The 13,076-nt window shown below is 38.9% G+C and overlaps 1 protein-coding gene and 1 pseudogene across 3 annotated transcripts in view; both read right to left on the reverse strand.

Moving 5' to 3' along the window:
• The window catches only part of LOC109492175 (collagen alpha-1(I) chain-like), a 48,771-nt gene that overhangs the window by 14,731 nt on the left and 20,964 nt on the right, over window positions 1-13,076 (reverse strand). The window lies entirely within an intron of this gene.
• On the reverse strand, window positions 1,988-3,767 carry LOC123380643 (annotated as a pseudogene).

Here is a 13,076-nt window from a genome sequence, read left to right on the forward strand (position 1 = left end):
GACCCTAACCTGCTGGGGTTTTATCAGAGCCTAACTGGCCTGGGGAAAGGAAAATACCCAACTCCAGACAGTTGTAGCCACACTGTCCCACCTAAGGGAGGAGAGAAAACACACACTTGCACGCACGCACGCACAACAACCGAGAAGACACATGTGAAGTTCATAGCCCAGAGGTAAAGACTCACTAAAAGACTGAGACGTAATCATGGGAATATGGCATGCTTCCTCCTCCCCACATTACCACCACATTACTACTGGCTGATCTACAACAATTCTTTATCCCCAGTATATCATGCTTGTTTATCAAGAAAAAATTACAAGGCATACTAAAAGGCAAAACAAAACAAAACACTGTTTGAAAAGACAAAGCAAGCATCAGGGATGTTGGAATTATCAGACCAGGAATTTAAAACAACTGTGATTAATATGCAATAATTATATCCACTACTGGACAGAGCAGACAGCATGAAAGAACAGATGGGCAATCTAAGCAGATAGATGGAAATCCTACAAAAGAATTGAAAGAAATGCCAGAGTTCAAAAACCCTGTAACAGAAATGAAGAATGCCTTTGGTAGGTTTATCACTACACTTGACACACTTGAGGAAAGACTCTCAGGCTTCAGGACACATCAAGAGAAACCTCCAAAACTGAAAAGCAAAGAGAACAAAGATGGAAAATAACAAAATAAAATATCCAAAGACTGTTGGACAGCCATAAAAAGTGTAACATACACAAAAATGGGAAAACAGAAGGAGAAGAAAGAGAGAAAGGAACATAAAAAATATATAAAACAACAATGACTGAGAATTTCCCCCAAATTAATAACAGATGCCAAGCCACAAATCCATGAAGTTCAGAGAACACTATGCAGGATAAATGCAAAAACAAAAACCTATACCCAGGCATATCACATTCACACTACAGAAAATCAAAAATAAAGAAAAAATTCTGAAATAAGCCAGAGGGGAAAGAAAAACACCTTATTTATAGAGGAACAAAGATAAGAATTACATCCAACTCTCCTGGGAAACCTTACAAACAAGAAAAGAGAGAAGAGTAAGATATTTAAAGCACGGACGTATTTCATTCTTTCTCATTGCCAAGTAGTATTCCATTGTGTATATAAACCACAATTTCTTTATCCATTCATCAGTTGACGGACATTTAGGCTCTCTCCATAATTTGGCTGTTGTTGAAAGTGCTGCTATAAACATTGGGGTACAAGTGCCCTTATGCATCAGCACTCCTGTATCCCTTGGGTAAATTCTTAGCAGTGCTATTGCTGGGTCATAGGGTAGATCTATTTTGAATTTTGTGAGGATGTAGCCACATGGATGGAACTGGAGAGTGTTATGCTAAGTGAAATAAGTCATACAGAGAAAGACAGATACCATATGTTTTCACTCTTATGTGGATCCTGAGAAACATAACAGAAAACCATGGGGGAGGGGAAGGAAAAAAAAAGTTAGAGAGGGAGAGAGTCAAACCATAAGAGATTCTTAAAAACTGAGAATAACCTGAGGGTTGATGGGGGGTGGGAGGGAGGGGAGGGTGGGTGATGGGCATTGAGGAGGGCACCTGTTGGGATGAGTACTGGGTGTTGTATGGAAACCAATCTGACAATAAATTTCATTTTTAAAAATAAAAATGAAAATTAAAAAAATAAAGCATGGACAGAAGAAAAATAACCAACCTAGAATTCTGTACGCGGTGAAATTATCCTTCAGACGTGAAGGAGAAATAAAAACTTCCTCAAACAAAAATTGAGAGAATTTTTTGCCAGCAAACCTACCATTTCTTTTAAGAAATGTTAAAAAATAGTTCTTCAGAAAGAAGGAAACTAATATAGGTCAAACATTTGAATCTACACCAAGGAAGAATACCAAAGAAAGAATAAGTGAAAGTAAAATAAAAAATTTCTTTCTTTCTTTCTTTCTTTCTTTCTTTCTTTCTTTCTTTCTTTCTTTCTTTCTTTCTTTCATTATTTCTTTCTTCTTTCTTTCTTTCTTTTCTTCAAAAATATTTATTGTTTCCATGTGGTCCATGGCTTGGGAGAGGGTGCCAGGGTGGTGAAAAAGCTGCCTAGTGGTTGCAGGGAGAGGCTCAGGTACAAGCCTTGTCACCAGGGGGATGCCAGAGAGGGCCCTCAAAGGATGCTGGGCTTCAGAGGCTCCTAGTCATGTTTTAGGGTGAGCCTTTTGAAGAGATACTGGTCCAACCCAGCCTGGGGACCAGCCAGCCTGCAGATGTGAGTCAGATGGTCACCATCTTGATGAGTTTCACATCCTCATCTAGGAAGTGTTTTTCCAGGAAGTCACAGAGATGGGAGTCTGCACAGGAAGAACCCAGGGCATGTAGATATAAAAGGGCCTGATTCAGGTTCTTCTCAGAACCATGGCAGCTTCCATGGCATCCAGGGTTTATCTTGGGACAGTTTCTGCATGTCTCAAAAGAGGGCATGGCCACCTTGCATCTTCAAGAGAGGCTCAGCACCCTCATGCTTCTCCTCAGCCAACTTGCGGAAGAAGTGACCAACTCCTTGCAGAGCCACACTGTTATGGTCAACATAGAAGCCCAGAGAGAGGTAGGTGCAGGAGGCCTTCAGGTGCATGTTGACCAGGCAGTTGAGGTGGCTTCCACCTCAGGGGAATAATTCTGATGAATCTGGGAGCTCACGGTTGATCGGTAATAAGGAGCTAAGCTCAAAATAGTGTGTTGGCTGGTCCCGGAGGCAGAGGGTGGCCAAGAAGATGGCTCTGAAGGTTGTGACTGGAAAAAAGATTGGAGGGTGGTTGGAGGCTGGTAGAAGGGACATCCCTTGGTCTGTTCCATCAAAACACTGTTAAAGCAAGAGACAGATCTGCAGGACTGCCAGGCATTCTGCCTAGTTTTCTTAGTCTTAATAAGTTTGTCCAAAATGATAATAGTAACAGTCTATTAATACACACACACACACACACACACACACACACACACACACACACATACACACACACAATGGATTCAAGCCCCTGATCTATCTCTCTCCCTCTCTGCCCCTCCCTTGCTTGTGCTCACTCTCTCACTCAAAATAAATAAATAAACTTAAAAAAGAAGTGAATGGGTGGGGAAAGGAAAGGTATACCATGGTATATACTTTATATCATCAAAAGAAAGTAGTAGTAGCTATATTAATTTTAGACAGAGCAGACTTCAAAACAAGAAAACTTATCAGAAATAAAGAGGGACATTACATAATGATAAAGGAGTCAGTTCTCCAAGAGGACTTAACAGTCCTTAATGTGTATGCACCTAATAACAGAGCTTCGAAATATACAAGGCAAAAACTAATTGAACTGCAAAGAGAAATGGATAAATCCACTGTTTTAGCTGGAGACTTCAACACATTTTTCTCAAAAAATGGACAGATCCAGAAGGCAGAAGATCAGTAAGGACATAGATTAACTAAACAACACCATCAATCAACTGGATATAATTGACATCTATAGACTACTTCATCTAAAAGCAGAATACACATTCTTATCAAGCTCACATGGAATTTTCAGCAGAATAGACCATATTCTGAGCCATCAAATGCACCTAACAAATTTAAAAGAACAGAAATCAGGGGCACCTGGGTGGCTCAGTCAGTTGAGCAACCGACTCTTGATTTAGGCTCAGGTCATGACCTCATGGTCATGATTCCAAGCCCACATAGGGCTATACACTGACAGCATGTACCCTGTTTGGGATTCTCTCTCCCTCTATCTCTGCCCCTCCCCAACTTTCTCTCTCACTCTCACTCTCTCTCAAAATAAATAAATAAACTTAAAAAAAAAAAAGAATTGGGCACCTGGGTTTTCAGTCCGTTGAGCATCCAACTTCAGCTCACACCATGATCTCATGGTCTGTGGGTTGAAGCCCAAGTCAGATTCTGTGCTGACAGCTCAGAGCCTGGAGCCTGCTTTGGATTCTGCATCTCCCTCTCTCTCTCTCTCTCTCTGCCCCTCCCCTTCGCATGCTCTATCTCTCTCTCTATCTCGAAAATAAATAAACATTAAAAAAATTTTTTAAAGAATAGAAATCATATGTCTACTCTCAGACCACAATTAAATTAAACTAGAAATTAATAACAAAAAATCAATTGCAAAATACATGGAAATTAACACACTCTAAATAACATATTGGTCAAGGAAAATATCTCAGAAATTTTAAAAAATATTTTAAACTAACTGAACATGAAAACACAACTTATCAAAATTTGTGGAATGCAGCAAAAATAGTACTTAGATGGAAATTTAGAACATTGAATACATATATTAGAAAAGAAGAAAGGTCTAAAATCAGTATTCTAAGTTTCCGTTTTAGGAAATTAGTAAAGAAGGGCAAATTAAATCCAAAGTAAGCAGAAGAAAATAAACAATAAGAATTAGAGCAGAAATCAATGAAATTGAAATTAGAAATCAATCAAGTTGAAATTAGGAAACAGAAATTAGGAATCAACCAATGAAACCAAAAACTTATTCTTTAAAAAGATCAATGAAATTGATAAGCCTCCAGCCAGATTAAGGAAAAAAAAAAAGAGAGAGAGAGACGACAGAAATTATAATATCAGATGGGAAAGAGGAGACATCACTACAGATCTCATGCACATTAAAAGAATAATAAAGGAAAACTATAATCACCTCTATGGCCACAAATTTGACAACCTATAGGAAATGGACCAATTCCTTGAAAGACACAATGCACTAAAACTCACACAAGAAGAAATACATCATCTGAATAGGACTTATCTACTAAAGATATTGAATCAGTAACTAATAACTTTCCAAAACAGAAAGTAGCAGGCTGAGATGGGTTCACTGGTGACTTCTAACAAACTAAAGGAAGAAATGATACCAATTCTCTACAATCTCTTTCAGAGGATAGAAGCAGAGGGACTATTTCCTAACTCATTCTATGAAGTCAGCATTTTTTAAATACCAAAACCAAAGATGTTGCAGGAAAAGAAAACTACAGACCAATATCTCTTGGGAATATAGATGCAAAAATTCTCAACAAAATATTAGCAAATCAAATTGAACAATTTACAAAAAGAATTATAAAGCACCACTGAATAGATTTATCCCAGATACGCAAGACTGGTTCATATTCAAAAATCAGTGTAATCTATCACATCAAATTAAGGTACTCTATCACATATCCAAGTGTTGGCATGGATGTGGAGAAATTGGAATTGTTGGTGGGAATAAAAATGGTGCAGCAGTGGTGGAAAATAGTATGACATTTCCTCAAAAAATTAAATACAGAATTATTATATGATCCAGCAATTCCATTTCTGGGTATAGACCCAAAAGAATCGAAAGCAGGGTCTTGATGAGATATTTGCACACCCATGTTCATAGCCATATCATTTGCAATGTCTAAAATGTGGAAGCAACCCAAGTGTCCACTGACAGATGAATGAATAAGCAAAATGTGGTATATGCATACAGTGGGATATATTATGTGGTCTTTTTAAAAAATGGGTTTTTTTGGGCGCCTGGGTGGCTCAGTCGGTTAAGCATCTGACTTTGGCTCAGGTCATGATCTCACAGTTTGTGGGTTCGAGCCCCGTATTGGGCTCTGTGCTGACAGCGTAGAGCCTGGAGCCTGCTTCAGATTCTGTGTCTCCTTCTCTCTCTCTGTTCCCTCCTTACTCATATGCTCTGTCTCTCTCTCTCCTTCAAAAATAAATAAAAACATTTTTTAAAAATAAAAAAAATTTTTTTTGGGGGGGGGTGGGTCACCTCGGTGGCTCAGTGGGTTAAGTGTCTGACTTCAGCTCAGGTCATGATCTCACATGAGTTCAAGCCCCACACTGAGCTCTCTGCTAACAGCACAGAGCCTGCTTGGGATTCTTTCTCTCTCTTTCTCTCTCTCTCTCTCTGCCCCTCCCCAGCTTGTGTTCTCTTGCTCTATCTCAAAAATAAATAAACATTAAAAAAATTTTTAAAAATAGGAACTCTATTAAAAATGTTTTTTAAGGGCGCCTGGGTGGCTCAGTCAGTTGAGCGTCCAACTTTGGCTCAGGTCATGATCTCACAGTTTGTGAGTTCAAGCCCCACATTGGGCTTGTTGCTGTCAGCACAGAGCCCGTTTCAGATCTTCTATTTCCCTCTCTGTCCCTCCCCACTTGTACTTTCTCTTTCTCTCTCTCTCTCTCTCTGTCAAAAATAAATAAAACATTTAAAAATGTTTTTAATTGAGGTATAATTAACATATAACATATTAGTTTCATAGGTACAACATGATTTGATAGTTGTATGCATTAGAAATGATCGCCACGCTAGGTCTAATTAACGTCTACTCAGTGTTTAAAGGAAGGAAATCCTGATAGATGCTACAAAATAAGCCAATCACAAAAATACAAGTACTGTATGATTCCACTTATATTAGGTACTTAGGGTAGTTAAATTCATAGAGACAGAAAGTAGAATGGTGGTTGACAGGGATTAGGGGGGTGGGAAAATAGGGAGTAATTGTTTAATAGGTATGGAGTTTCAGTTTTACGAGGTGAAAGGGTTATAGACATGAATGGTGTTGATGATTGCACAACATTATGAATTTAATGGATTCAATACCACTGAACTGTATACTTAAAAATAGTTAAGTGGCGCCTGGGTGGCGCAGTCGGTTAAGCGTCCGACTTCAGCCAGGTCACGATCTCGCGGTCCGTGAGTTCGAGCCCCGCGTCGGGCTCTGGGCTGATGGCTCAGAGCCTGGAGCCTGTTTCCGATTCTGTGTCTCCCTCTCTCTCTGCCCCTTCCCCGTTCATGCTCTGTCTCTTTCTGTCCCAAAAATAAATAAACGTTGAAAAAAAAATTAAAAAAAAATAGTTAAGATAATGGGTGTCTGGGTGATTCAGTCAGTTGAGTGTCTAACTTCAGTTCAGCTCATGATCTCACAGTTCCTGAGTTGAGCCCTGCATCAGGCTCTCTGCTGTCAGCGTGGAACCAGCTTTGGATCCTCTGTCCACCTCTCTCTCTACCCCACCCCCATTTGTGTTTTCTCTGTCTCCCTCTCCTCTTTCTCTCTTCCAAAAATAAATAAGCATTTAAAAAATAGTTAAGATGATAAAAATAGTTAAGATGATAAATTTTATGTTATCTGTGTTTTACCACAATAAAATAATTGAAAAAAAAATCTATAGGAGGAGAACCACAAAGCTGATGAAAGACATCAAAGAACTAAATAAATGGAGAGATAGTCCATGTTCATGGATATGAAGAATCAATATTATCAAGATGTTAAATTTTTCCCAATTTGATCTATAGATTCAACACAATCCCAATCAAAACCCCAGCAAGTTATTTTATGCATAGCAACAAACTGATTCTAAAATTTATATGGGGAAGCAATATACCCATGATAGCCAACACAATATTGAAAGAAAACAAAGTTGGAGGATCGACACTATCCAACTTCAAGACTCACTAGACAGCTACACTAGTCAAGACAGTGTAGTACTGATGAAAGAGTAGACAACTAGATCAATAGAACAAAATAGAGAGCCCAGAGATAGACCCACATAAATGTAGTCAATTCATCTTTGACAAAGAGGCAAAGGCAACACAATGGATAGAAGATGGTCTTATCAATAAACAGTGCTGGAACAACTGGAAATTCACATACAAAAAAATAAATCCAGACATAGACTTTACACTCTTCACAAACATTAACTCGAAATCGATCACAGACCTAAATGTAAAATGCAAAACTATAAAATTCTTAAAAGATAACACAGGAGAAAATTTAGATGACCTTCATTTTGGTAATGAAGGTGTTTGGTGTTTTAGATTTTACTCCAAAGGCACAATCCATGAAAGAAAGAATTGAAAAGCTGGACATCATTAACATTAAAATTTTTTCATTGGGTGTAGAGATTACTTAAAAAGAGAAAATAAAAAATTTTTTAATTAAAGATTTCTTCTCTGTGAAAGAACTGTCAAGAGAATGAAAAGACAAGCCACAGACTGAGAATAAAAATATTTGCAAAATACATATTTAACAAAGGATTGTTACCTAACATATACAAAGAACTCTTAAAACTCAACAATAAGAAAACAAACAACCTGATTAAAATAAGAGCCTATCTTAGTCCATTTGGGCTGCTATAACAGACTGGGTAACTTATAAACAACAGAAATTTATTTCTTAACAGTTCTGGAGGCTAGAAGGCTAAGATCAGGGTGTAAGCATAGTCAGGCAAACCCCTCTGGTAAAGGCTTGATTCTTAGTTCATCAATAGCCATCTTCTCAATGCAACCTCATGTGGTGGAAGGGGCGAGGGGAGTATCTGGAGTCCTTTTTATGAAGGCACTAATTCCATTCATGAGGGCTCTGTTCTTATGACTTAATCACATCCCAAAGGTCCCACCTCCTAATGCCATCACATTGGGGATTAGGATTTCAACATACGAATTTTGAGGGGATACAAACATCCAATCTATAGTAGGGTCAAAGACTTTAATAGATACCAAAGAAGATATACAGTTGTCAAATAAACACAGGAAAAGATGCTTCACATCATGTGTTATCAGGGCAATGCAAATGAAAACAACAAGACACCACCACACACCTGTTAAAATGGCAAAAATCCAGGAAAATGACAACACCAAATGCTGACAAGGATGTGGAGTAACAGGAACTCTCATTCATTGCTGGTGGGAATGCAAAATGGTACAACTACTTTGGAAGATAGCTTGGCAGTTTCTTGCAAATCTAAACATACTTTTGCCATATGATCCAGGAATTATGTGCTTGGTATTTATCCAAAGGAATTGAAAGCATGTTCAAACAAACAAAAAAACCCTTCATAACGATGTTTATAGGACCTTTATTCGTAATTGCCAAAACTTAGAAGCAAGCAAGATATCCTTCAGTCGATGAACAGATAAATAAACGATGGTGCAACCAGAAAATGCAATATTATTCATCCCTAAAAGGAAATGAGCCATCCAGCCTTGAAAAGACATAAAGGAACCTTAAATGCATATTGCTAAGTGAAAGAAGCCAATCTAAAAAACTTACATACTGTATGATTCCAACCATATGACATTCTGGAAAAGTCAAAGCTTTGGAGACCATAAAAATATCAGTGGTTGCCAGGGGTTAAAGGGGAGAGAGGAGTGAATAGGTCAAGGACAGAGGATTTTTAGACCAATGTATTTACTAAGTATGATACTTTAATGGTGGATATATGTTATTATACATTTGCTTAAACCCATAACATGTACAACACCGAGAGTGAACTCTAATATAAATTATGGACTTTGGGTGATAATGATGTGTCAATGTAGGTAATCAGTTGTAACAAATGTGCCACGCTGATGGGTGATATTGATAATGGGGAAACCGGGGAATGGGGCAATAATTATGTGGGAAATCACTGTAACTTCCTCTCAGTTTCTCTGTGAACCTAAAATTGCTCCAAAAAGTAAAGACCTATTTTTAAAAAAAGATAATTGTTCTTTTATATCAAATGTCCAAAACATAGTTAACATTCACTAGACATGCAAGGAGGCAGGAAAATATGACCAATATTCCAAAAGAAATGAGAAGTAGACTCACGGATAATTCAAATATCCCAGTAAGCAGACATGGACTTTACCATGAATATGTTTAAGAAAGTACAGGAGAATAAGAGAAAATGGGTGAAAAGATGTAATCGAATTTCCAGAGAGTCAGAATCTATTACCAAAAAAAGCCAAATAGACAAATATATAATTTCTGAAATTCCGAACTCATTGGATGGGTGTAAGTAACTTTGTGCTGTGTGTTTGGCTAAAATAGAACTACGTGTCCCCAAATCCCCTTTCCTATGTGGTCCTGGTTAGAGTTGGCCTAAAGAGACAATTTCGAGAATCAGGGAAGGCAGAAGTGATAAAGCAGGCACTGGGTTTCGGTTAAAGATGCTGGTGGAGATCAGCTTGCCCAGCTCTTCTTTCCAACCCCTGGCCTCTTGACCAACAGGAACACCCAGCCCAGCACCAGATGCAGAGGCAGTAGCCTTCCATAGATATCTGTACTGGCTATTTTTTCTGGTCCAAGTCTGGCAGCTGGATGCGCCTGCCTTCCCAGATCCCCATAGCACCTACTCTCATATATTGCGTCTTCCCTCTCAAATTGTCCCTACAGCCTCATAGGATATTCCTGTGAGCAGCAAACTGAGAAGGAAAATCTTTGGGCCTGGTTTACAAGTTATTTGGCATAAAATGTTGGCAGGCCACCTGGGTGGCTCCGTTAGTTAAGTGTCTGACTCTATTTTGGCTCGGGTCATGATCTCACAGTTCCCGAGATCAAGCCTCATGTTGGGCTCTGTGCTGACAGTGCAGAGCCTGCTTGGGATTCTCTCTCTCCCTCTCTCTCTGCCCCTCCCCTGCTTGTGTTTGCATTCTCTCTCTCTCTCTCCCACACACACACACACTAAATAAATAAATAAATAAATAAATAAATAAATAAACAAACATTTTTAAGAATAAAATATAACGTTGGCACTGCCTGAATATGCACCCTGCAGCACTACAGCCCCACTCAGGGTTGACCCTGAGAGACAGTGGTGAAGGAAAAACTCCCAGGAGACAGAACCTTGAGAAGTGTGCACTTGATGGCTCATTGTCTTCCAAAAATGGAGCTCTCCAGAGGTACAGATCTACACTGATTTGTGAAGATTTAATAATGGATTTCAAGGACTTGAGAGAAACATGAATGGAAAATTGGCAGCACAGAAGTCTAGTGAAGAGATAGGTGGATGGACTCTCCGAAGCGACACTGACCATGAAGATACTTTGCTGCATGTGAATACTCACCAAGAAGACCGGCAACCCACTAAAAATGGGCAAAACACTTGAACAAGTTAATTAAAAAAAAAAAAAAAGATATTCAGGCAGTTTTTTCTGCTCACAGGTCCTGTCCCTGTGCTTTAATAAAAACACCTTTTTGCACCGGAAAAAAAAAAAAAAAGATATTCAAGTGGGCTAATAAATTTTTTTTTTAATTTTTTTTTCAATGTTTATTTATTTTTGGGACAGAGAGAGACAGAGCATGAACGGGGGAGGGGCAGAGAGAGAGGGAGACACAGAATCAGAAGCAGGCTCCAGGCTCTGAGCCATCAGCCCAGAGCCCGACGCGGGGCTCGAACTCAGGGACCGCGAGATCGTGACCTGGCTGAAGTCGGACGCTTAACCGACTGCGCCACCCAGGCGCCCCCTAATAAATATTTTTAAATGGGTTTTGCATCAGAGAAATGAAAAAAAAAAAAAAAAGCACAAGGAGGGGTGCCTGGGTGGCTCAGTCCGTTAAGCAACCAATTCTTGGTTAGGGCTCAGGTCATGATCTCACACTCCGTGAGTTCGAGCCCTGCGTCAGGCTCTGTGTTGATGGCTCAGAGCCTGGAGCCTGCTTCGGATTCTGCGTCTCCCTCTCTCTCTGCCCCTCCCCCGCTCATGCTCTGTCTCTCTCTGTCTCGAAAATAAATAAAAACATTAAAAAAAATTTTTAATAAAAATAAATAAGTGCATATGTCCACCAAGAGATGTGCATGTGAGTGCAAATAGCAGTTTTATTTGAATAGTTCTAAAATAGAAACCATGCTAATTGCCATCAACAGTGGGATGGATAAATAATTACTGCTCTACTTCTAAAACTACAAAGCAATGAACAAGAACAAAATACTGCTCTACACAATAACATGGAAGAATTTTACACACATAATGTTGAGTAAACAAACATTGGATGCAAAAATACTGTGTTTCTAATAGGATCAACTGAATTCCACAGCAGCTGGATAAGCAAGATTTCTCCACACTAAATGGTTGCTATCAGGACAATTCCTTGGACCTATTGCTTTTCCTGTTTGCTTCTGACTCTAGATGAGGCCTGTGACAAGCAGACCACTCCTAGAACACCTGTTATTATACCTACTGTCTGTGACCTGCAGAAGAGAAGGGGGGGGGGGAGTGGGTCACCCTCAACATCAGAGGTTTAAGCAGAGATACATACACCCATCCTAAAATTCAGGTGGGATCTCAAGGGGCCCCCCAGGAGCCCATACAATATTGAAAAACAAGAACAGAGTTATAGAATTCATACTTTCCAATTTCAAAACTTCACAAAAATGACAGGAATCAAAGCAGTACAGTATTGGCATATGGAAAGACAGACAGAGCAATGAAATAAAATTGAGAGTCCAGAAAGAAACCTGTATAACTATAGGTCAATGGATTTTTGACAAGGGTGCCAAGGAGAGTCGGTGGGGAGAGAATTGTCTCTTCAACAAATGGTGCCGAGACTACTGGATTTCCACATGCAAAATAATGAATTTGGACCTTTCCTCACATTACATGCAAAAATTAACTCAAAACGGATCAGTGACCTAAATATGAAAGCTAAAGCTATCAAACTCTTGGAATAAAACATACAGGGTAATCATCATGCCCTTGCACTTGGCAATGGTTTCTTACATATGATACCAAAGGCACAAGCAACAAAAGAAAAGACAAATTAAACTTCATCAATTTTTTTAAAAAATAAAAAAAAAATTGTTTCAAGAAGGCGAACAGACAATAGAATAGCAGAAAATATTTACAAATCGTGTATCTGATGAATCTAGTATTCATAATGTTTGAAGAATTCTTATAACTCACCGGCAAAAAGAAAATACCCAATTAAAAAATGGGCAAAGGACTCGAATAGGCATTTCTCCAAAGAAGATATACAAATGGCCAAACAACACATGAAATGATGCTCAATGTCCTTAGGTAAATACAAATCAAACCCATAATGAGATACTTCTTCACACCCACTAAGATGGCTGCAATCATAAAAATAGAAAATAGTCCAGTGTTGGTGCGGATATGGAGAACTTGGGACCCTCCTATGATGCTGGTGGGAATATAAAATGGCGCAGCCACTGTAGAAGCCAGCTTGGCAATTCCTCAATAATTAAATATGGTAGTACCATATCACTGGAAATTCCACTCCTAGGCATATCCTCAGAAGTGAACACGTTCAAACAAAAGCGTGTATATGAATGGTTCATAGAAGCCCTATTC

The sequence above is a fragment of the Felis catus genome, chromosome D1, assembly GCF_018350175.1.
Source record: "Felis catus isolate Fca126 chromosome D1, F.catus_Fca126_mat1.0, whole genome shotgun sequence".
In the NCBI taxonomy this organism is placed as follows: Eukaryota; Metazoa; Chordata; class Mammalia; order Carnivora; family Felidae; genus Felis; species Felis catus.